This window comes from Podarcis cretensis (genome assembly GCF_951804945.1).
Source record: "Podarcis cretensis genome assembly, chromosome: Z".
Classification (NCBI taxonomy): domain Eukaryota; kingdom Metazoa; phylum Chordata; class Lepidosauria; order Squamata; family Lacertidae; genus Podarcis; species Podarcis cretensis.
In genome coordinates, this window is record NC_137184.1 from 34,679,256 (window position 1) to 34,703,561 (window position 24,306).

Below are 24,306 nucleotides of genomic sequence, written 5' to 3' on the forward strand. Positions count from 1 at the left end.
CGCTGGGATAAAGGACTTTCCCGCCAAATAAGGGACGGTTGACAGCTATGCCTAGGCTGTTTGTGATTTACACTAGCTTTTGGCGGTGGTGTTCTTTTATGTGTTGGGTTTTTTTGTGAAAGCGGTCAATCCTGGGTGAAATGGGAAAAGATATAGAATGGCATTTTGTTGAGGCTGTTGTTTTGTGGACCCTGTGCAAAACTACAGGCAGCAACAGCACTGAGTCCATGAACTGCCACATGGAAGCACATTTATACACATCTACCCAAGAGTAAGGGACGCGGGTGGCGCTGTGGGTTAAACCACAGAGCCTAGGACTTGCTGATCAGAAGGTCGGCAGTTCGAATCCCCGCAATGGGTTGAGTTCCCGTTGCTCAGTCCCTGCTCCTGCCAACCTAGCAGTTCGAAAGCACATCAAAGTGCAAGTAGATAAATAGGTACCGCTCCGGCGGGAAGGTAAACGGCGCTTCCGTGTGCTGCTCTGGTTCGCCAGAAGCGGCTTAGTCATGCTGGCCACATGACCAGGAAGCTGTCTGCGGACAAATGCCGGCTCCCTCGGCCTATAGAGCGCGATGAGCGTGCAACCCCAGAGTCGGTCACGACTGCACCTAATGGTCAGGGGTCCCTTTACCCTTTACCTTTACCCAAGAGTAAATTATATTGAATTCAACTGGGCTAGGCATTCTGTACTTGTCTTTAAAGCAACACCATCACCCTGAGAGCAACAACCTTGCCCTCCTAAAGAGCAACTTTAGACCTTGCCTCCCATTAAAGCTGCTTCTTTGTCAGCTTGGGGAAAAAAAATGTTTTGTTTCCAGTGATGGGAGGATCTCATCTTGGCTCAAATTGAATTGTCTTGGTTGAAGCTGAGTGATTTCTTTAAAAATCAGGAAATAGCTTGGCTTATATCATAGTCAAGCTACATTGATTTCCAGGCTTACATCCCACCCATCCAGGCCCAGGCTCTCGCTGTATTTCAGATAAGTATTATAAAACCCTAAGACTAAGTCTCAGATTTTTAAAAAATAAAAGTTTTGGTAACCTTCATTACTTATATCTCCTTTTATGTTGGCACTCAGATTGCCAAACTCTCCTGAGGATAAGGCAGAAATTCAATTCAGTTTGCATTTACAAGTGAGCTTCACACTTTCTGGAACAATACATAAACCAAACGAAAGCCATCCTTCAAAATTCATACTTTTCCCAAATTTGAAAAGCAGTTCTCCAGCCATATAGTGTGTGCAAAAATGCATACAGTAAATCAGGCCAAGATGTGGATAAAAATGAATATATTAGTGAAAATAACATGCTGTATGTAGAAGATAATTTGTTTGCAAAAATGTGTATCTTAGGTAAAATCGCATATGTATGTATGAAGAAATGTGCACTGAAATGCTGATGAATGTTCTTGAGGATTTTTAAAAACTGCAAATTGATTTTGAAATGTGTAAAACTAAATGTAAGACTGGAAAATTGACAAACTGGAAAAACCCTGAAATCAACATCCATCTGTTTCTATTCATCCTACACTCAAGAAGGGCAGCCTGTTCAGTAATAAGTAGCCACTAGCTCTCATTAGTAATTAAACCAGCTAGCAAACTATACAGAGAGAAAGTAATTTAGCCTTTCCAAGGTAACTGCTTGTAACCATATATAAAAAAATAGCCTTGTTTTTGTTGTCTCTGCTTTTAATTTCAGACTTGTTTGCTTCCTTGCTATTGTCACATATAAAATAAATCTTCTTCTGTATTTGTACATATAGGCTGAAAAACAAGTTTCTTGGAGGGGTAAAAAGCACTGATCAAGAACTTGCCATTATTGACAAAAGTATTTTTCCAGGGTATTAGCATGCTTAGTCTTTTTTCTAAGATGACTTGTGTTTGGGGCCTGCCTCAGATAAAGAACACTGAATCTAATGGAAGCTTCCCCTTAAGCTGTGGAGATTCATAGGTGACTTCTGAACTTCTCTGCCTGTGATATGTGCCACCAGAAGAGAATCTCAATAAATCAAAAGCAGCACAAAGAGAATGGGCAAACACAGGGAACATAGAGTAGATGAGCACCACGGCTCACAAGAATCACAAGCAGTGTATATTATCTTGAAACTCTTGTTTTAGGGCTTCATTTTGAATTATTTGGGAAGGCAGCACCAAATTCATTGCATGGTTCTTGAAACAGTGTCATTGAGACCATCTGGATAGAGATGTGGAGGAAATGTTTTCAGGTTGTTTCTGTAACTTTAAAAAAAAAACTTTATTGTGAATAATGTATCTTTGTATTTATGGATTTCATAACTGAGAGAATGAAAATCAAGAAAATGTCCCCCAAAGTCTTGTGTTTCTTAGATTTAATCACCATCTACTGAGTTTCTTAACTGAGAGATGGGAGTGAGATCTGCCACGGCCTAAAAATGGCCTAGAGTGTTTCCTAGATGCAAAATGTATTGTACAGTGGTACCTCAGGTTATGAACGCTTCAACTTACGTTTTTTCGGGTTGCGAATGTTTTTAACCCAGAAGTAAGTTGTGAGAGCTCCCCGAGGTCTCTGCCAGTGCCAGGAGACAAGGCCGGAAATCCAAGGAGGCCGAGGCCTCCCCTGATGCCGGCAGACAAAGCCCGACTTCCGAGGATCCCGAAAGCCAAACCCGACATCCACAGGGCCTGCAGAGGCCGGAGGGCTAAGCCCCAACATTCGCAAGCCTGCAAAGGCTCTGTGACTGGGCTCCAGCTGCAGAAGGCCTCTGCAACAACCCCAAGACATCCACAGGATCCCAGCCCCAAAGTTAGGTAAGGATCACTTACCTAGCAAAGATAAAGAGCAATGAAGCCGTTGAGAAACAAAAGGAGCCTCTGCCGAAAAGCCCTTTGCCCCACCCCTAGCTGTAGCAAGATGGGTTGCCCCTAGCCAGGTAAGCCCACCTATCCTGTTGTGGGGGGGGGGAGTGGAAAATTTTGGGATTCTTTAAGCCCTTTATCAGCCCTTTGCCCCACCCCTAGCTGTAGCTGTAGCAAGATGGGTTGCCCCTAGCCAGGTAAGCCCACCTACCCTGTGGTGGGGGGGGGAGTGGAAAATTTTGGGATTTGTTTATCCTGTGCCCTGTGCCTTTGTCTCTGTTTTGTGCCTTCGTTTGGGGGACTTCTGGGGGACTCTGCCTTCTGCCATTGTTTTGGGGATCTGTGGAACTCAGTTCAGCTTCCTGGGACTGCTGGCATGAAGCAAAGCAGCAAAGGCAAGAGAACTGTGATAAGTGTTAAGGTAAAGAAGGAAATTATTTCTAAACATGAAAATGGGGTCCATATAAGTGATCTGGTAACACAGTTTGGGATGCCCAAATCTACAGTTGGTACCATCGTAAGGATGCTATTAAGGGGGCCAGCATTGCAAAGGGTGTTAAAACACTCAAGCAGCGAACATAGACAATGGAAGAAATGGAAAAAATGCTTTTAATATGGATAACTGGAAAACAGGAGGCTGGTGACCGCATTTCTGAAAGCATAATTTGTGAAAAAGCTTTACAGTTGCATGCTGACCTCAATGCAAATGCCCCTGGACCAAGTGCTGAGATTGAGAGTTTCAAGGCAAGCCATGGGTGGTTTGACAAATTTAAGAAGAGAACTGGCATCCACAGTGTTGTGAGACATGGTGAAGCTGCCAGTGCCAGCAAATTAGAGGCTGACCAATTTGTTTTGGAATTTAAAGATTATGTTGAGTCGCAGGGCTTTGTTCCCCAGCAAGTTTTCAATTGTGATGAGACAGGCCTGTTATTCTAAAGCAGCAATGCTGCAGCAAGCAAAGGCGCCAGCAGCTCAGTCAGCTGCTTGTGGCTGCAAAGCCAGACAGGATGTATGTGACTGTTGCCATGGAAACAAAGGGGCAGTCCATTCTGTATTGAGCACCGGATGTTAGCTCAGTCTGTGTGTCATATGACTTGTACAGGATGTACATGGGTGGAGTTTGGAGTCTCTCTCTGTTTGTTGAAGAGAGCAGACATGTTTTCTCTGTACTGAAGTGAAAGACAGGAATAAAAACAATGTAGATACATTTCTGTCTGAGTCTGATTCCCCTCCCTGGGGGTATGCTGGAGAGCAGGGAGGAGGAGAGCAGTTGGTGTGTTTTTCTCACAGCCTGAGGAAAATCGCCGGAACGGACCTCGTGTGTTTTTCCTGCCGGGAGTCGCCGGAGGGAGGTCGAAAGAATTCAGCCGGTGCCTGGAGAGATAGGCACATACCTCTGACCGAGCCTGAATTCTGACATTGGTAGCAGAGCTGCTGGTTTCTTCGATCCATGGAAGTCTGCAGAAATAGGGGCAGAGCTGCTATTTTCACCCCTCTCCATGGAAGCCTGAGATGGAGGCTGATTCTCTGCAGCCAGAAGCTGACCAGAGGAAGCTGAAAGCCAAGCTATGGAGCCCAGGTATGAGATTTTCGGGCTTAAGAGTGTGAATGCAGATGGGTTAATTCTCTGCTTCATGGGAGCAACGTTTGGGAAAAACAGCTCCGAGAGAGAAGAGTCTGCATTCCAAACATTCCTGTGGTTTTTCCTGTCCAAGGAAAGGAATGTGGTTGCTTAGCAACGCAGGCCAGTTTCAAGATAAGGGCTGGAAGTCAGGCTATGCCCAGAGAGGCTCGTGTTTTGACTAGGCCCTTACAAAGGAACTGTGAAAGGGGACTTTCCAAGCGGCCAGTGTTATTGCTGCCAGGTGCACAGAGTGTAAACAAGCCAGCTATTGGATTTTAGAGGCTTGTGTTTGAGAGTCAATGCAAGGACTCAAAATGGATGCCAAGAAGGGAGTTTTGCCTTCTCCACCCCTTTTGACCAGTGACAATTATGCATCTTGGTCTATTAAGATGAAGGCCTTGCTGCAGAATCAGAGACTGTTTAGGGTGATTGAGAACCCCATCCCTGCAGCACCAACGCCTGTTTGGGAGTCACAGGATATGAAGGCCAGAACGGCAATAATTCTGTGTGTGTCAGATTCTCAGCTTATTCATATACAAGATTTAGAGCACGCGAAAGATGTTTGGGACACGCTGAGAAGGACACATCAGAGAGATGCAGGTTCTTCAGCGTTGCTGTATTTTGAAAAGCTGACCAACCTGAGGCTTGCGCCTGATGGAGATGTTCAAGCGCACCTGACGGAAATGAAATTTCTGCGTCAGCAGATGGTGGAACGCAATTTCCGTCTGCAGGAGGAAGTGTTTTGCTTCATGGTGATCAACAGCCTGAATCGGACTTACAAAACGGTTGCCAGTCAGCTGGGGTCTCTCCCAGCGCAAGATTTGACTTCGGAGAGGGTCTTTGCCGTGGTTCTGAACGAACATGACAGACTTGCCGCCCTGGAAGTCAAGGACAGGGGGAGGGAAGAACGGAGTTCAGACACCCCCACTGCTGTAGCTACTGGAGGAGACGCCGTAGCTTTGAACGTTGTCCGATGCCACAATTGTGGACAGACTGGGCATCTTCAGCGGAACTGCAGGAAGCCACGTCAGAACAAAGGAGCCAAGGGAAGCTCCACGAAGTCTGAGGCGTCAGGCAGAAGTCATGCCAAGTCACAGGCGAAGCCTGCAAAGGCTTTGATGTCCCTAAAAGCCACACCACAAGTGGGGAATTCCTTCGTTTTAGACACGGGAGCGACGGTTCACATGACCCATCGCAGGGATTTGTTTTCGTTGTTTAAGAAGCAAAGCTTCGTTGTACAACAAGCCAACGGTCAAGAGCTGGAAGCCACCGGAATTGGGACTGTGTATCTTAAAAGTCTGAACTTGACTATAAACAATGTTTATTTGGTTCCAGAGTTGAAGTACAATCTGCTCAGCGTTTCGCAGATTGCCAAGAAGGGACTAAAACTGTCCTATGATGATCAACACTGCGAGATCTACAAAGATGGAGAGTTGTATCTTTCTGCCAAAGAGAAAGATGGACTGTATGTGTTGACTTTTGATCAAAGTGATTACATGGAATGTAATTCTTGTGATTCTAACATGATTTCTTTTGCAGGTGTAGCCAAGAAGAACGCCAAGCAGGTCACCTCGAGGGTCCACAAGGCTTTTCAGCGGGTGTATGCTGATGTGATTGGTCCTTTAGCACCATCTAGAGGCAATGCAAAGTATTACCTAATATGTGTTGATTCTTTCACAGGTTTTGTCTGGATTTATCTTTTGGAGAGACCGAAAGAAGCCTTAGAAAGGTTTAAAGAGTTTTGTGACAAGGTTAAAAATATGCATGATGCTGACATAGATTGTCTTTGCACAGATGAGAAGCCAATTTTTCTTTTACAGGATTTCCAGAGGTTCCTGAAGAAGAAAGGGATAAGACACAAAATTGCTAGTTCCGAAGAAGCTTGGAACAGATGTGGCTGTGTTAGAGTGAACTAAGAATTGCAAAAGGGAATGCATGCGCAATTGCTTAGTTCACATCTGCCACATGAGTACTGGGCTGAGTCGCTAATGTCATATTGTTACACGTGGTTGAGAAAGGTTTCAAAAGACTTGGGATGTTCTCCTTTTGAGAAACTGTTCCACAGAAAACCTTCTGTTGCCCATTTCAAGGTTTTTGGGTCTCATGTGAGGACAGAAGCTCCAGGTGGAGTAAAGAATGCCAGAGGCATTTTTGTGGGTTATGAAAAGGGTCTCTACAGAGTAATTTTGTCTGAATCTGGTAAAGTGATTCTCACAAAATTTCTAGAGAGTGCTCCTGAACAGGAGCGAGTGATTGTTCACACATTTCCCACAGGTGATGATGATGATTCTGATGATGATGATGATGAGTTTGATCTTATTGAGTTCAGTAGTACTGATGATGACAGCGATAGCTCAGACAGCTCAGTTGTCACAGTCATTGAGAGGAAATCTCACGTAATGACTAGACCCTCAGAAGAGGAGGATGAACCACTGATTAAGCTTAGTACTGGTTCTTCAGAGAGTTCAGAGGCTGAACCAGAAAGCAGAGAAGAGCAGCACCTCTTACGTAGGTCTGAGAGAGCAACGAAGGGTGTACCACCCAAGAGGTATTCAAAGGAGTTTGCTAACCAAGCTATTGCATGTGTTGCTGTTGTAAATGACCAAGGTCAAATTGAAGCTGTGTCTGAGTCAGAGACAAAGGCACAACAGAGAGTTGCTAACCAAGGTAATGCAGAAGCACTCATTCCTTGGAAGTCACACAACCAGAGAGGTACATTGGTAAAACCAGTGGCGGGTAGTTCCAAGGGTGGAACTGAAACAACAGGGGAGTGTTATACATATAACAACTGTTTGTTTTCTTCTCTGGATGACGCTTTGCTCACAGCACGCATTGATGCTTTAGGGGGAGTATGTTATTCTAAAGCAGCAATGCTGCAGCAAGCAAAGGCGCCAGCAGCTCAGTCAGCTGCTTGTGGCTGCAAAGCCAGACAGGATGTATGTGACTGTTGCCATGGAAACAAAGGGGCAGTCCATTCTGTATTGAGCACCGGATGTTAGCTCAGTCTGTGTGTCATATGACTTGTACAGGATGTACATGGGTGGAGTTTGGAGTCTCTCTCTGTTTGTTGAAGAGAGCAGACATGTTTTCTCTGTACTGAAGTGAAAGACAGGAATAAAAACAATGTAGATACATTTCTGTCTGAGTCTGATTCCCCTCCCTGGGGGTATGCTGGAGAGCAGGGAGGAGGAGAGCAGTTGGTGTGTTTTTCTCACAGCCTGAGGAAAATCGCCGGAACGGACCTCGTGTGTTTTTCCTGCCGGGAGTCGCCGGAGGGAGGTCGAAAGAATTCAGCCGGTGCCTGGAGAGATAGGCACATACCTCTGACCGAGCCTGAATTCTGACAAGGCCTCTTTTGGAAAAAAAAATGCCAAAAAGGACCTATATCACAAAAGAGGAGAAAGCATTGCCAGGACACAAGCCCATGAAAGACACGCTAGCCCTTTTATTTTGTGCAGATGCAAGTGGAGATTTTAAGTTGAAGCCTTTGCTAGTCTACCATTCTGAGAACCCCAGGATATTTAAGAAGAACAATGTCATAAAAAGCAAATTGCATGTGATGTGGAGGGCAAACAGCAAAGCTTGGGTAACTAGGCAATTTTTCATTGACTGGGTTCATGAAGTGTTTGGGCCAAGTGTGAAAAAAGACCCCCAGGACAAAAAATTTCCAATGCAGTGCCTGCTTCTTGTGGATAATGCTCCAGGTCACCCTCCAGGCTTGAAGGATGAGTTGTTGGAAGAGTTTGCGTTCATCAGTGTAAAGTTTTTGCGTGGCTATACCCGCCCCCTCCCACAGAATAAGTAAAATAACGACACCAGACACCATAATTTAGGTTAATGGGCGAAAATGGCCACAACTTTATTGATTACAGGTAAGAGCGGTATTGGCTTTCAGGCATTGGCCCTAACAGACTATCCGGTCTAACCGGGAAGGGTTAAGCACCAACAGGGGGAGCCCCCGAGATGCACATCCCTGGGGCGCTCCCCAAGGGGTTACCGCTCGGGGGGGCGCTTTAGGCCCTAGCCTCCGTAGGTTTCGGACGAGGCGACAGATGAGTTAACAAAAGAAGTCATGATAAAGTGGGTGGTCGACTTCGGTTACAATATTGAATACAATAAATGGGTAACATTATGGAACGAAGGTATGAAGTTTACAGTGTGCTCCACCTTAAGAGAAAATTTACTAAAAATGATGTACCGGTGGTATATCACCCCGGTTAAATTGGCAAAAATGTATAAATTGAGTAACAAAGCCTGTTGGAAATGTAAACTAAAGGATGGGGATCGCTACCACATGTGGTGGGCGTGTGGGATCTAATATACAAGTTTTGGGATCTAATATACAATGAACTGAAGAAACTTTTTAAGTATACATTTCCTAAAAAAACCCGGAGGCTTTTCTTTTAGGGATAATAGGGGAGGAGGTGAAAAAGGAGGATCGTAAACTATTTCAATACGCTACGGCTGCAGCTAGGATCCTTGTGGCTCAAAAGTGGAAATTACATGAGACCCCAACAGTGTTGGAGTGGCAGACCAAACTCTTTGAATATACAGAATTAGCTAAAATGACATAAAATGACATAAAACTCAAGACCGAAAAGGGACAAAATTTGAAGAGTGGGGTAAATTTGTTGCATATATAAGAATTAACTGTAGAAGTCTAAAAACTGTAGCAGGGTTAACATAAATCCTGTGATGTGTATAGAAGGCAATAGAACATATAAACTAAGAAAACTGAAGCAGGGAAGGAAGGAAGTCCGGGCGTGAACTTACACAGTGTAAATAGATGACATAAAATGATGATTGTAAAAGATTAAGTTTTATTTATGTTTGTGAAAAAAACTAATAAAAATATTTGGGGGGGGGGGGAGAAACTGCACCTACAGCAACAATCAAAGAACTGCTTGCAAAATGGGCTGAAGTGCAAGCTATTGCTGAAAAATATCACCCTGATAAAGCTGCTCTAAGTTATGCTGCTAATACCTACAATGATAACGTAATCTCTCACTTTAGACAAATCTTAAAACAATGACAAAAGCAAGTCTCAATCAAAAAACATTTGGTAAGGAAAAGATCCAGGTGGCGCTGTGGGTTAAAGCCTCAGCGCCTAGGACTTGCCGATTGAAAGGTTGGCGGTTCGAATCCCTGCGGCGGGGTGTGCTCCCGCTGCTCGGTCCCAGCGCCTGCCAACCTAGCAGTTCGAAAGCACCCTTAAGTGCAAGTAGATAAATAGGTACCGCTTTATAGCGGGAAGGTAAACGGCGTTTCCGTGTGTGGCTCTGGCTCGCCAGATGCAGCTTTGTCACGCTGGCCACGTGACCCGGAAGTGTCTCCGGACAGCGCTGGCCCCTGGCCTCTTAAGTGAGATGGGCGCACAACCCCAGAGTCTGTCAAGACTGGCCCGTACGGGCAGGGGTACCTTTACCTTTACCTTTAAGGAAAAGATCCAGTGAGTCTGAACCAGGTGGCAGTGGTGTAAAAAAGGCAAGGGAAGGAATGGCAGGAGAGAAATCACCGATTGTTATTGTGGAAGAGGATCCTGAGCCACCCATCCAAACAGTGACTATCATCAGCACAGGTAAGAAAAAAAATCACATTTTCATTTTGTACTGTTTTATTGATTTCATTTTATGGATCAATGGCTTTGTTAGATAGTAAAAATTCATGTAAAATTGTTGTTTTAAGGGTCGCTTTTCACCGTCTGGTTCCTGTTGAGTGTTTCGCTGCTAATCAGAGGCTTCCTGTTGAGTCTGCCAGCTGTTGAGTCCTGAGCACCCACGCAACACAGAAATTATTTTTGGAGGTTTTGTTTTTGCTATTTTTTATTTTTTTTTTTGCATTTTGGTTTTGTGTGGCTTTTTTGGTTTTTTGACTGTGACCTGTTCTTCATTTTATGGGACTGACTTGTGACTTTGCTTTTGTGACTGTGGCTTGTGACTTCATTTTTGTGACTTGTTTTTGTGACTGTGTGGAACCCAGTTCAGCTACTGGTTGATTGTGTGGCTGCAGAGATGGATAAAAGCCCCCCACCCCATCCAAACTGACTATCATCAGTGCACGAAAGAAAAAAAAATGTTAATTTTTTTCATCTAAAATACTGTCTTATTTATTTTATAGTACAGTACATTGATTATTGCCTTCATTTTATGGTTCAATTAGACAGTAAAATTCACGTTAAATTGATGTTTTAGGGGGCGTTTTTCATCGTCTGGAACGGATCAATCCACTTTCCATTACTTTCAATGGGAAAGTCCGCTTCAGGTTAAATACGCTTCAGGTTAAGTATGGACTTGCGGAACCAATTAAGTACTTAACCTGAGGTACCACTGTAGTGACTCAGCATCCTGTAGTGACTCAGCAGTCCTTTCTTATTAGTAATCATTGTTGACCAGAAGGTTCCAGGCTATCTGAGCTCTCCTTATATAGCTGCATGCAGGTGTGAGAGTCAGTCAGTCTGTCTTCCAGTCTTTCTGTCATTTCTCGAGCTATGCAGTCCTACCACTTACTCCTCAGAGCAATACGGCTGAGATGATGCTATGAAATCAGCAGGACTTAACAAGAGACCCTTAATGGGAGATCTGCTGCAGTGAAGGCTGAAGGAACTGCTCCCTGCTGCAAGGCCTTCTCCAGCTGGCCTTGGAGCAAGACCCAGACTCACTGGAAAAAACTCTTTGGTTGGAGCAGAGTGTAGGTGCTCTGTTACTGGGGTACTGGCCCCTCTTGAGTGTGAGGTTGGTGCCATGTGCAGACTGCTGTTGGAATGTGCAGGTGCAACACCTACAGTATGAATTATTTCCCAGATCCTCTATGGAGTAGCAATATGGGGCATGGATCCAAATGCTAACAAAGCCTTAGAACAAATTCCTCAGGAAAGTGCTCTCGCTCCCTAGTGGGACCCCAGCTGCTCTTCTCTGCTTGGAAGCAGACGTGACAACAAGACGGGCTAGAACTGACTATCTATGTCTAAACTATGTGAAAAGACTTCAGTCTCTCTCGGAGGAGAGATTCCCTTCTATATGTCCCACACAGAATGGGAACAGACCAAATGTTGGAAGGATGGCATCCAACGCCTCTTCACCCAGTATCAATTACAAGATCTTCAGGTGGTCATGAAGATGGATAAGAGGCACTTAAGAGATTGTCTCTTCCAGTCCGATGCATAAAGGGATTTAACCATGATTGTCTCTACCAAAAGTTCACCATGGTTCCCACTTATCAAAATGGAGCACAGGCAAGCTAGTTATCTAACAAAGCTCCCACTTGCCGTACTAAGAATCGCTTTTACAGAATTACAATTACAATCGATGACCTTGGTGGCAGTGGATGGTCGGTACAGCAAAGTACAGTACAAGGAGAGACTCTGTCTGTGTGGGCAAACATGTGTAGAGGACCTATACCACTATTTATTGCAATGCCCGCTATATATATAGAACCAAGAGACCGATTTATAAAACCCCTGCTTACGAATGGAACACACTCGAACAGGGCGGAAAGGGTGAAATGGCTGCTGAGTGATACTGATTTCTTCGTAACTTATAAAGCAGCACAGCTTACCTTTGATTAACTCAGAAATTTACAGACTACTTTTTCCTCCTTTTTGAGCCAATCCAGAGGCTCTGAAAAATGTCCCTACCTATCACCATTACCAGTTCTCTACCCTCAGAGGTCCTCAGACTTCAGAGCACACACACCTATGATAGCTTTGTCTCCAAGTAGGGGTAGTAATAGGAGGTGAAGGAGGAGCAAAGAAAGGAAAGGCAAATGGTTCCCCCCCACCTTTGCTCTCTCTCTGCCCCTTTCCTCATCACCATGACAGCATGCTGCATCACAGAGGACCATGAAAGATGTAGTTCTTCCAAGGGCTGTTGAAATACGTCACTGTTTGCATCTGGGCCTGACTTGAGCAAACTTGCCAAACTCCCAACTTAATACTCTTGTCGTTCATTAGAAGACCTGAGATCTTTGTTAGAGCTGCCTCTGAAATCTCACCTAAAAGCAACATTTGGAATGAATTGGTGGGACCTTCCTCAGGCTAAACATCTGAATTTCAAAGCATGTCAAAGGCATTTTGACATTTCTCAAGAGAGTGGAATGGGTCTCCACAAAGCTAGTTTGTCATTGGATTTTGCCAAAAGAGAAATCCCGCTTTGATTGAAGCCACATAAGTGGAAATGTTGCCTGTTCTGCTGCAAGGTGATGAAACTGGGCCATGTGTTGAGCTACTGACGTGCTATAAACTCCCAGACCACCAAACATCTGGCAGGCAAAACAAAGCCTTTGATGATCTCTGTAGCAGCAACTCAAGTCATTGCCTGACTCTTTCTCAAATTATTATTGAATTCTCTGTCACAAATTTCCTAGGTTGGATCTGGAATTAGGGTAAGGTGAAATCAGTTAACTGCCTGTAATACTGGTCTCAGGGGGCATGTGACAAGGGCTGTGATGGAAATACCTATCAATTTTTGTTCCCTCAATTTCTCATTTTCCCAACCTTAAATTCAGTTCTATGGCAATTTCTTTTTTTAAACCACATGATAATTCATCAAAAGTAAAGTATTTATTAAGGATGCAGGTGACGCTGTGGTCTAAACCACTGAGCCTAGGGTTTGCCAATCGGAAGGTCAGCAGTTTGAATCCCTGCAACGGGGTGAGCTTCCGTTGCTCAGTCCCTGCTCCTGCCAACCTAGCAGTTCGAAAGCACGTCAAAGTGCAAGTAGATAAATAGGTACCGCTCCGGCTGGAAGATAAACGGCATTTCCGTGCGCTGCTCTGGTTCGCCAGAAGCGGCTTAGTCATGCTGGCAACATGACCCAGAAGCTGTCTGCAGACAAATGCAGGCTCCCTCGGCCTATGGAGCGAGATAAGCACACAACCCCAGAGTCGTCCACGACTGGACCTAACGGTCAGGGTTACATTTACTTTTACCTTCTTTAAGTCTTTATTAGTTAGCTAATTATCACCCAGAGCCAGGTAAGAATGAAACAGAACACCTGACCTTCGACACTACAGCACTACTAATAAACATTATCACAGTACAAACAAGTAATACAAAAAGTATATATGCTGTGTGTGTGTGTGTGTGTGTGTGTGTAACACAACTTGATACTTTAAGACAAGGTAAGCAACCACCTGTTATCCAGCTATTTTCTCTCCTTCCTCCCCACTTTCATGCTGGCACTCAACCAAATGAAATTCAGCCTGTTCCTTTTTTTATAGGCAGAACTACAGCTAGGAGACATGCTAGATCAAATGGTCCTATGGTTCTGACTTGTGAGCAGAAAGACCAGTGTGTTCTTTCTCCCCAATTCCTTTTGTCCCTCAGTCACTTTGCTATGCTTTTGGAGAATGGCGTAATAATTCATCAGCATTTCAATGCAAATTTACCATAACAAACACATTTTTGTATGCACTTTTGGCTATCAAATGAATTTTTGCATGCAATTTTTCCCAAGGCAATGCATTCAATGTATGTTATTTTCATTAATATGTTGATTTTATTTTCCCCTAATAGATGCATTATCACACACTTGTTTTACCGGAGAACTGCATTACAACATTCCAGTAAGTAGACATTCTGAAGGACAGCTGTGTTTCTATTTGCATATTGTTTTCAAAAGTGTGAATTTGGTAGGTTCACCTTTAAATGCTAACTGAATCAAATTTAACTCTCATTCGTAGATGGGCTACCTATTCAACTATCCCCTCAATAGCTGGAACAAATAATACAAACATCTTATCTTTATTTGTAATACTGGCAATACTGCTCTGCATATGACCAGCATTGCATGATTTCTTTTCTTTTTGCTGTAAGGTTTACAACATCCATACCCATTCAACAAAAGATGTGCCCATGAGTGTCTTTAAATGTGCCCTATCATATATGGCAGGAAAAAATACATGAAGACTGTGCTTTGGAGTTGTGAAATAGGTTAAGATTCTGATATTCCATATCTGAGCAAATAGCAGTAGGTCACTAAACTATAGTTACCAAATTTTTTTCAATGAATCAATGGACACTTTTTTTTTTCTTTTTTTTTTGAAGCTGAGTAGCAACAGCGAGTCAGTAGCGGGGATGGTGAGGCAAAAGACCCTGGGCCCAAGCACACATGCATATTGTATAAAGGTGCAAAGCCCTTCTTTTGTACCATGTGAAACATTTATGCGCAGAGTTTTTAAAAAACTGGGCAATGGCTGCCCACCCGCGACTCCCAAGCCTCCCCCGATCAGTCAAAACAAAGGGGGCAGGGGGCAGGAGATCTGTACTGCCAGACACCTCCGGTTCCCCTTCGGCTGTGGTGGCGGCAGTCAGCAGCCTGGAGTCTGCCTAGTAGCACAGTTGGCTCTGCCTGGCTTCAGGAGCTGCTCGGTGCCATGGCACCTGTCATTTTTCCTCTCCGGAAGTCCCCATATGATGTGTTGTGCACAAGACTTCTGTGTATGGGGACTTCTGGAGAGGAAAAATGGCAGGTGCCATGGCAGCGTGCAGCTCCTGAAGCCAGCCAGAGCCACCTCTGCTACCAGGCTGGCTCTAGGCTGCTGCCACTGCCGCTGTCACATTTCCTGGGGACAGATTTGCAAATCTGGGGACATCCCAGGGACGGAATTTGTCCGGGGACAGATTTGCAAATCGGGTGACTGTGCCCGGGAACCGAGGACGTCTGATAACCCTACACTAAACTTGTTCCTCACAGGGATTTGCCATTTGGCCTTGGGCCAGCCTTAGAAATATCTCAGGAGTTTCAAGTAGAGACTTTGGAGTTTTTGGTAAGGCCGGCATAACTTCCCAGGGAATTTCTGTACAGCCATCCCTTTAACATCCCAAGGTGACTACACTCTTTCTCTGAGGATTGCTGTCAGTGTAAGATTGCAACTTTAGAGATTGTATCACAATCTAGATTACAATTTAGAACTGTCTGAGAGCTATTACAAACAGTGCTTATACCAGAAGGAACGTCCCTTAAGGCATCATTTCTTTCCTCCACCCACTTTGATTCTCTTTGCTATGAGATGAAGGTGAGACCCAACATATGCTCTGCATATCATGTGCTTGCTCGCGTACCCAAGCATACTGTCACTCCTCGTTACACTAGAAGTCTCCTGAGCACAAAGGGAAGTGGAGTTTCAGCGGATTGGAAATGCATGCTTCACTGAGTGCACTGGCAAGTTAGTGACCATCTGCAACAGACGCCAAGGGTGATGGGTTGTTGCTGGGTTGCTGGGTTGCTGTTGTTGTTTTGTTTGTTTGTTGTTTCTTCTTCTTGCTTAACATTAAATTTTGAAGACATGTAAAAAAAAAAGTATTTCTATGCAGCTGAATACAAAGCACATCAAACACATCTGGCATCAAAACTCTTCTGGAATTGATGGGAATCTGGATTAATTTAGACAGGAGTTTACTTGTGATAAGTTATTAAGCATCTTTTAAATAGCATCCATGGCTAAGAAAGCTGTATGTGAAGCAGAGAAGTCAGGAGTCCAGATTTCTCCTCTGCCATAAGAAAACATGATAGCCTTAGGCAAGGCACATTAGGCCCAGCCTTGCAAGCTTGGGGAGGGGGGTGAGAGAATGCTATGAGCTGAGGCCCAGATAAGGACCATGGAAAAACCGCTCCTGGAAGTTGTGGTGAGATCCACAGAAGAAGACCTTTGTCAGAAACGCCCAGCATCTGAAGAAGAACAACCTGTTTATAAAAGACTACGGATGGATTCGCCAGTTTATCCAGTCGAGTCAGAGGCCTCTCTACCACCAGAGAAGACCTGCCCCACAGTGCCCCCTCCAGCCTGCTCCACAGCTCCGCCTTTGTCCACACACCAGTGCAAGAAACCTTCACGCAGGGCTGCTTATCATCCCTTAGATTTCACCTCAGATGAGCTGGACCCTGCCTATGAGTGGCCAAGGGAATCTTCTTCTGCAAGGAAAAGTGGTGTGGATGTGATCCCTCTCCTCCAAAGCACTCTGGGTCAGTTTCCTTTAGGTTTGCATCTGGATAAGCTGGAGGCCCTGGTGTGGAAGGAGCACAAGATCAAGCTGTGGAAACTCTGCTTGGAGCGAGGTTACAGTGACAGCCTTAAGTTCTTGGAGGTGTTACCTGGGATCAGGCTCAAACCCTCAGGCAAAGGGACTTTCCGTGCCTGGAGCTGTTGGACCCAGTGGAGAAATGGTGTGGTGAAGCGGACAGAGGATCGGAGAGAGAGAGACCTGGCTTCAAATCCCCAATCAGCTATGAGGCCCCTCTCACATGGCTACAGTGCTCTGTTTTTAATGTTTGATGCTTTATTATGTTTTATATATTCTGTAAGCTGCCCAGAGTGGTTGGGGAAACCTAGCCAGATGGGTGGGGTATAAATAATAAAATTGTTGTTGTTGCATCAGCAATCATTCCTTGTAAGAGCAAACTCAAGTGATTCAGTGTGATGGCCTGGGATTCGGACTTGGATGCTGAACCTGAGGGATCCCAGCCTGCACAGGATTCCCCGCCTCCAGAACCAGCTGAGCCAGGGCTGGGGCATGAGCCTGAAGGGTCCTCACCTGTGCTGGATCCTCAGGTGCAGGCATCCGCTGAGTTTGCTCTGGCTCCTGAGGGGATGGAGGACCCATTGCCTGCAAACCTAAAAACGGTATGCAGGTAAAAAGGCAAGGCTTACAAATCCCACCACCCCGAAAAGAGGCCCCAATGCCACCTTTCAAATTAAGGGCTAAAAGCCTGGGTAAAGATGAAATATTTGTATTGCACCTAAAAATAAAGACAGCAACTGCAACACCACCCTGGAAAGAGCATTCCACCGATGGGGGACCACCTCTGAAAAGTGCCACCCTCCTGGAGGAGGCACATGGAGGAGGCATATGAAGAAAGGCCTCAGAGGATTATTACAGGAACCAGGTGACATCTTGTGAAAAGAAATGGTCCTTGAGGTATTGGGGTTCTAAGCCTTATAAGGCTTCCATTTCTTTTTTTACTTTTGCCACTTGGTTCATCCACTATCAGCATGTAGCCCCAGAATGTTGCCACAGGGGAATGCAGCTGTCAGACTGAACAGAATTCCCCCATCCTTATTTTAACAGCTTCCAGTGAGTATCCTGGATGGGAGATATATGCCATGAGGTTAACCACTTCTCAGCACTATATGGAAATATGTTAAAAGTAAAGGAAGGGTCAGCTTTCTGCTTTTCTGTGCCTTAGAACAGGGGTAAGAAGAAGTTACATCTGGATCTATTGGATAGTTTGCAGTTGATTGGCAAGGATGTTTAACAATAGCAGCAGCTGTGGGTGGAGGAGAAATTCAATTCAGTATGCATTGAAAGCCAGATCTATCAATTTCACACTTTCCTAAATGGTATGCTAACAGAAAGACAGCTATTTTTTGAAATTCACACTTATCTGAATACTGCAATGCATTTCTCCAACCAAACAATGTTTACAAAAATGCATGTATTAAGGGAAGGCATGCATAACCATGGATATATTAATGAAAATAACATACAAAGATGCACTATACTAGGGGAAATGGCTTGCAAAACCGTTTTATGTATTAGTCAAAACAGCATATAAAATTATATTAGGAAAAAATCACAGTAAAATGCTGCTGAATTTTCATAAAGTTTTTTTTATCACAAATGTTTGCAAAATATGGAGTACTGAACTTAAAACTGATAAAATGAGAATGTAAGAGAACTGAAATTGGTAGATCCTTCCAACCCTAGCAGCAACAAAATTATTCCACTTCTTCTGTTTCCCTATACTATTGCAAAAATGAAGAATGCCTGGGTTGACCTGGGATTATTTTTTCGTGTGTGTGTGTGTGTGTCCTGCCTTTTCCCCTGAAGGGACTCAAAGCAAAAAAAAAACCCCAACAACTGATGAAAGCATAGAAAGAGCAATCATTTAAAAACAATTAAACATTCATAGAATTAAACTATATACATATGTTAAACCTATTTAAACCATGCCAATCATTACAATAAAAACAGCATGCCCCCCTGCCCCCCCCCAATGTTTCTTTCTTTCTTTGAAACCATCTGGTAGTTCAGGCTGAGAGAGAACATCTGACCTTGTTGAGTCAATGAGTTTCATTGGATCTTCCCATTCTCAGGTCAACATTCCGTTCTGGTACACAAAAGAAATTCCTGGGCTCAGAATTTTCTCTCCCTCTATGCCTTTTGCACCTAGCTATGTTTGGTAGATCTCTAGATTCTAGTAAGAAAGCAAAGTCAATCCCACAAGCAGAAGTCTGTCACTCCATCTTAGAATCCTCTGCCATCCCTCACTATACAGCTATAAAAATCTAGTGTTTGAAGCTAGAAACCCTTTAGAAGTCTATAGCATAGCAGGAGAAGGCCACAGGTGAATTGGAAAAGGTGCCCTTTCCTTCTTGTTTCTGAAACTTACTGTATCTGCACAAGGCCTGAACAGGACAACAAGAATGAAATTGCTTGCAATGGAAAGGAGGATTAAACAGGCCATAACTATCTTTAGAGACCTAATAAGGGTGTATAAAATTATGCATGGTCTGCAGAAATATAGCTGGGGGTGGGGGGGAATCTCCCTCTATGAACGTTAGATCTTGTAGATATCCAGTGCAGTTGACTAATGGGAGATTTACAAAAGAAAGTACTTCTTCACACAGTGCATAATTAAACTGTGCAGTTTGCTCCACCAAGTAGTTGTGATAGCCACTAACGTGGATGGCTTTAACAGAAGATAAGACAAATTAATGGAGAAAGGCTATCAACAAGTGCTAGCTGCAAATACCATCTGCTGGAAACCACAGGAGGAAAAGATGTTGTTGCATCCAGGTCCTTTGTGTAGGCTACTTATAGGCATCTGGTTTGCCACTGTGAGAAAAAGATGCTGGATTACATGATCCAGCATGGCTCTTCCTATGTTCTAGATATGCAGCCTCTAAAGAACCTCAGAATTTAAGCAGTGGTTAGATGGGGCCTTGCATCAAATAGAGAGCTAGAGGACCTCTGAAGTATATTTCAGGTTTAGAATTCAGTGATTCTAGGTCAAATGCCAAGGCTTTTTTTATTAGCTTGGCTGTGATCAACTGCCCTTCCAGCTTTTCCCCCTCACAGAACTTCATCAGTGGTCAGTTCACTTGGCTGCATCAGAGGCAAAGATGAGGCCTTTCCATTTGGCTTTTCCCTTCCCAAAAGTGTCTCTCAGATTCTAAGCCATTGCTGACTCAAGTGCTTTGGCCAAAAGGTAAAATATAAATGTTGCAAGGAATTAAGAACCATTCCTACCAGTGTTTGACACCATCTCCTGGCCAGTTTGGCTCTACTGATCTTCCAGTTCTCACCCTATTTCTTTTCCAGGTACCCACTCAACTGGCCTTAGAACCAGCCCTGGACTCATTCAGGAGGCGTGACATCTTGGGGAAAGTTGGCAGAACCAGCTGGTGAGGATACACTTATATGGGCTGTGAATATAAGAGAGCTATAACTCTCAGTCTGGACGACAGCTCCTGCATATTAACAGGTTGTCTCAGAATGAGAGTATAAGAAGAAACAGGGCTTCATTGTTCTAAGAGCCTGCATATCAAAGATAACCATTTCCTGGCAAATTCTCTCTCCCCCCCCCCCCCTGCAGATCTTTCCATTCCTTATCTAAGCATTAGAAGGAACTGGGCCTTCATCATAGCCAGATACTGCTTTTTCCATGGCCAGGAATCTGGAGAACTTAGTCAGATTTCTCCCTTCCTCAGCCCCGAGGACCAACCCTTAAATTTTTAACTGAATGTCAAACCATTACAAGTAAAATGAATGAAGTGTGTGCAGAAGTAATTTGAGAAAAATTATGATTGTCTGCTAATTAATCCAGTTTATTTTTTAATGAAAGAATTTTCCTGTAATTATTTATCATAAATATTCTTGGGATGCATGCATCTTTAGGACACTTGTACAATATCTGTCATTTTGTAATTATGGTCTTGCAGAATGGCTTCCCCCCTGAAGTCATATTAATCACAATTTTGACTGCATTATGGCATTTAGACCCTGATTCAGACAACAAAAACTTCATCTCCCTTTGAAGAAGCAGAGTGAAAGTACACTATCTAGCCTTCTTTACCAAAATGGCACAGTTGGGAGAGAGAACATGTGTCAAGCAGATCTGACTCACATAAATAGGAGCTAAGGTCCCTTCAGGCCCCCCAATAAAATATTTGAATATTTGCTCTACTCCCAAGTTGATGGGCATTGCCATTCAAATGGTGTGCATGTTCCATATATTGAGATTATGTGGGGTGGAGCTTGCCTGCCCCCAATATTGGCACCCCAGCTCACATACAAAGTAATTTTGTAAATTTTATTGAAATTGGCACCCCTTAAAATCTGTACAGCTGCTTTACTACAACTCTCCTCTGCCCTGGCCAATCAACAGTGTTTCTATTCCTGTTAGGCTTCTGACAAAGACTGTTATTCATCTCACTGTCTGCTGTTTAATGCAATTAGTGCAATTATTTTGGCAATTTGCACAAGTTACAAATTTAACATAAATTATTATGCAGGGTCCAGGCCACTTCATACAGGGAGCAGCAGTCCTTGAGGTATTTCAGTCCTGAGCCTTTTACCAATTTATAGGTCAAAACCAACACTTTGAATTGGGCACAGAAACTAATTTGCCGCCAGTGCAGCCAGGCCAGGATTGGCATTATATGCAATTATGGCACTATGATGATACTCCAGATCTCTGGATGACATCTCTCAGTGGTTTCATATAGAAATTAAATAGCACAGGAGACAGAACAGACTCTCGGGGAGCCCAAAGCCACAGAGCTGATCAGCGGTCTCCTAGTGCTACTTTCTGGTAGTGACACTGCAGGTAGAAGTCAAGTACTGCCAACTCCCAACTCCCTGAGTTGCTCCAGAAGAGCACCATGATCAATGATGTCAAAAGTCTTTGACAGATCAAGGAGAACGGTCAACATTGCATTCTCTAGCCACTTTCTCCATTCCATGCACAATTTAAATTTCTATCCCATTGTCTATTACTTTTTTCTAAACTAAAAAGTCATAAACGCTGTAACCTTTCCTTGTAGGAGGGTTGTTTCATCCTGTTGATCATTTTGATTGCCCTTTCCTGAACCTTTCCCAGCTCCACAATATCCTTTTTGAGGCAAGACAACTAGAACCGTACACAGTATTCCTAATAAATTTGTGTAGGGTATATACTATACACAGCACACTATAGATTTGCATAACAACAATATGATACCAGCAGTTTTTATATGCATGTTTTAAATGAAAATCACAGCTGTTGGTAAGTCTGTTCAGTCTTGATACCATGAGTTGCAAGTAGGGAATCCTAACAAAATCCTTACAAAAATCCCTTCTCTAAAGCTGTAATTTGAAAGGCCGCATTGGCTGTTTTTATTGCAAATAGTAGCTCAGGAGAGATCTTTCTCAAGAATGTGATAGGGAGAGAAATAGTCCTCCTCTCCATTCTTCTTGACTCTTAGTCTGAGCAGGGTTTCCCCTTATTTGCTACTTGCAGACCATTAAAAATACAAATCTTAGGGTATTCTAGGAAATTGCCATCACACCTAGTTTGGTTCTTCCATTATGATGATAAAAAGAGGAAGAAAACAATAATTGTGGAATTTCATCTCTTCTGTGCATCCACAATGCAAGGAATGAAAGAGAGAGAAAAGGCATGGAGGAACTGAAGGATACATGCAGTACAAAATATGTAAATAAAAATGGAGAATTCTGCATTATGCCCACATCCAGAATGCATTATGCCCACATCCTGGTACTGACCAGATCCAGGCCTGCCTATTTTCATTTTTTTAAAAAAATAGTATTTATTCAAATTTTAAAGATTACAAAGATAAAAAGTAAAAAGACAAAAAAGAAAAATATAAAAAGACAGAAAAAATACAAACAATTGACAAAAAACAAACAAACAGATCAAACCTTTACATAACTTTCTTTCCTTTGCTTATTTCCTTGATCTCCTCACACCTCCCTTTTTTGTATTCTAGTTCAATTAGATGTTTCAGCAAATCCTTTCCAGCTTTGTTTTTATCCTAATAATTTATCTTAATATACTGTAATTATCGTCTTTCACCAATTAAAAAATCAATTTTAACCTAATCCTTTATATCATTTCTGCTAAAACCACATTACTTCCTTCCAACAACCTTCTAACATTCCTTAATTTTGCAATGTTTCTGTAAATAAACTTTAATTTTTTTCCAATCTTCTTCCACTGACTCTTCACCTTGGTCTCGGATTCTGCCAGTCATTTCCGCCAGTTCCATATAGTCCATCACTTTCATCTGCCATTCTTCCCGGGTGGGTAAATCTTGTGTCTTCCAATACTTCGCGATGAGTATTCTTGCTGCTGTTGTCGCATACATAAAGAGGCCTGCCTTTTTTCAGCAAGCCATGTCCTGTGCCTCAGACCAGACCCTAGGCTACTAATGCTTTCACCTTGGTGATAGCTGGCTACTTGGGAGAGGTTCTTCTGAGCAGAAGCATTGGCACCCCAGCTTTGGAATACCTCTTCAGAAAGGCTTGCCTGGTGTCATCATTGTGGTCTTTTTAGTGCCAGTTAATGACTTAAAAAATATATATCCCCCAGTCTCTCAAAAAACCTTGCAATTTTAACAAGTACGTATTTGATTTGACTGCTTTTTATTCACTAATAATGATCTGTATATGCTTGAATTATCAATACCTCTCCTACTTCTGTGTTGCAAATAAAGATTTTGTGATATTATGGGTATTTTAACTGCCATTAATTTACTGGGTAACATATAAATACAGCAAGTAAAGAAAAAGATAAATATTTGGGTTTTGTGTAATAGATTGCCATGGCTACCTGCAGTTTTTGACACTAAATTAAAGGGACTGGGTTTCATAACTGAGCCAAATTTCGAGTACGTCACTCTTGTCTTGGCCTTTATTGATAGGACTCTCTGTGGTTGGGACCTTGCCCCAGTTTACAAAGCAGTTTCGAGCAGAAAGAAGATATTGATCTGGTATCACATGGATAGTGAAGGGACAGCAGGAAGAAAGAAACCTGAGCAATGGAGCTTTCTCTTTCCAATTGCACCATGGGCTAAGATGCATGTGGTGTGAGTGACAGCAGAATAAAGCATAGGGAAAAAGCACCGTTTCTCCATAAATTATGTCTGCGGCAACAAAACTCCCAAGGAAATCCAAGATAAATCTTGACTCTCTGGCATTTATTATGCATCCAAACGAGATATGCCAGATGCTGAGGCGAGGAGGCAGGGGAAGATAGGGGTATCAACAATTACGTTCTTCTAACCATTTTTTTAATATAAAAAAACACATTCATTTTATGACACAACGTGCATGGAATGATTCATGTGTCAGGTCATATGGATCCCAAATTGTGTAAGAAGTATAGTTTAGTGGTACAGCACTTGCTTTACATACAGAAGGCAGCATGCTCAAACCCTGGCATCTCAACATAGGGTTAGGAGCAGTTCCCTGTCTGAAACCCTGGAGAGCCATTGACACTTTAGACCAAGTATGGGGACCCTTTGGCTTTCCAGATGTTGCAGCTCCTATCAGTCCCAGCAAAGATGGCCAGGGATGGTGGACATTGTATGACAAGAGTGGCAAGATGTGCTTGAAAGCCCTGCTCCTAATGTTCTCACCCTTCACATGTTGAGTGGCAATGTCTAGAGCAGGTTTGTGAACATGTTCAACTAAGGCCACACCCACATAATATGTTCACGCCATACCATTATAACACGTCAAGGGAAAACCCTGGACAGTTCCTAGGATTCCCCATGGCTGTTAAAATGGTATAATGGTGCTTTAAATGTATGGTGTAGATATGACCTCAATGCACTTACAATCATTCC

General features: G+C 43.3%; 2 long non-coding RNA genes across 4 annotated transcripts in view; one reads left to right on the forward strand and one right to left on the reverse strand.

Annotated features, from left to right (window-relative positions):
- The window catches only part of LOC307208110, a 56,581-nt gene extending 53,506 nt beyond the window's left edge, over positions 1–3,075 (reverse strand). Inside the window, exon 1 of one of the 2 annotated variants that reach the window (XR_013834985.1) lies at positions 2,802–3,075. This is a non-coding gene — a long non-coding RNA (uncharacterized lncRNA). Of the gene's footprint in view, positions 1–2,483; positions 2,608–2,801 lie in introns of those variants that run through there. The other variant, XR_013834986.1, reaches the window with a different exon arrangement.
- Positions 2,650–23,617, forward strand: LOC307208114. 2 transcript variants are annotated; one of them, XR_013834990.1, is made up of 4 exons: positions 2,650–2,786; positions 2,817–2,908; positions 13,970–14,019; positions 19,778–20,075. It is a non-coding gene; the product is annotated as an uncharacterized lncRNA (long non-coding RNA). The 2 variants fall into 2 exon arrangements; XR_013834991.1 differs by lacking the exon at positions 2,650–2,786 and adding an exon at positions 23,380–23,617 and having other exon boundaries at positions 2,820–2,908; positions 19,778–19,860.
- Positions 23,618–24,306: the final 689 nt, after the last annotated feature.